Raw genomic sequence first — 1,483 nt, 5'->3', positions numbered from 1 at the left:
ATGCTAACCCAAAAGAAAACTTGAGTTTGCACTGTCTAGTCACTTGTAGTTGTGCTTTATCATTCAACCATCCTAATGGGTATGGTTTCTTGTGAGGTGTAGTTACTAATCCCAACTTCTTTACAATTGCTTCAGAAATTAAATTTACTTGTGAGCCACTATCAAACAAAGTATCAATCTTTTGATATTTGGAAACAACTCAAATATGGAAAAGCTCATGTCTTTTTCTCTCATTTTCTTCATCAATAATAGATTGATAAGAGTTACTAGTAGATGCTTCAGCATTCTTACCTTTTATACCTATGGCTGCAATGGTTGTTTCATCTCCCGAGGCTGACCCCAAATCTTTCTGAATAGATGCAACAGTCTTCTTCTTCTTGCCCTCGAACTTCTTAGGTCTCAGCTCTGAATGCGGAATCCAAAAGTGCTCATCATCATACCCATCCTTTTTACAATGAGTGCATGAAGCCTTGCTGTTCTGTGCAGTGTTAGCCTTCCTTGCTTTCCATTTCTGCTTTCTTTTCTCCTTATTCTTGCTTGCAGTGGGTTGGGATGGTCCCCCAACTTCTGGACTTCCATTCTTTCCTCTAGCTTCTAGATGAGTAGCTTGTACAGATACCTCATCTATACTAGTGGGATTAAACATGAGGATGGTATGCCTCATGTAGCTGTGTAGACCACTAATGTACTTCAAAAGAGTTTCAGGTGAGTCTAATGAGATTCCTAGAATCAATGCTCTCTTCCTAAATTCTTGAGTGTACCCTTGCACACTTTTCCCTTTCAACTGTCGAAGAGTTTGCCAACTCATCATGGCTTGCTGCATGTAGGCCAATGGATAGAATTTCTTTTTGATTACAGAAACAAATTCACTCCAAACAGAGATAGTCTTACCATGTCTCTTCAGATCAGCTTGGGTTCTGCCTTCCCACCAAACCAACGCAGTGCCTCCAAGGCGTAGGCTTGCCAGTTGAATCTTGCTCTTGTCTGAGTCAATACTCTGCACTCTGCAATAAACATCAATTTGTCTAATCCAATTGTCCAGCTTTTATGCATTAAACTCTCCATCATATATAGGCAAATCAAATTTAACATCTAGCTTAATCAAAGATGTCTTCTTGTTATATACAGGGCTATTAGGAGGTGTGAGAAAGCTTTCTTCTTTCCCTTTTCCCTTTGAGTGGTCATGGAAATGTGACTCGTCTTCTCCTTTGTCCTGTTTAAAGCCTGATGAATCTTCATCCTTGTGTTTTCTAAAGTCCCTATACATTTCTTCTACCATGGACTTTATGGCTAGGAAACTATCTATGAATTGAGGGTTTGGTCCCATAGAGCCTTCTTCTGACATTGTCTTCTGAGGATAGACTCTCCCAATTTCAGGGTTAGTTTCAACCAACTCTCCTTCTCCTAATTTGAGCTTTGATCTAGTTAGCATTCAACAGCTAAAGCAACACAAGCTTGTCTAACCTTAACAGCCTAGGGCTCT

Source organism: Pinus tabuliformis, chromosome J (genome assembly GCF_031772625.1).
Source record: "Pinus tabuliformis cultivar Carrire ecotype Pingquan chromosome J, CPIR1, whole genome shotgun sequence".
Lineage (NCBI taxonomy): Eukaryota > Viridiplantae > Streptophyta > Pinopsida > Pinales > Pinaceae > Pinus > Pinus tabuliformis.
The sequence above is the reverse complement of the archived record's forward strand: the minus strand, read 5'-3'. Positions refer to the sequence as shown.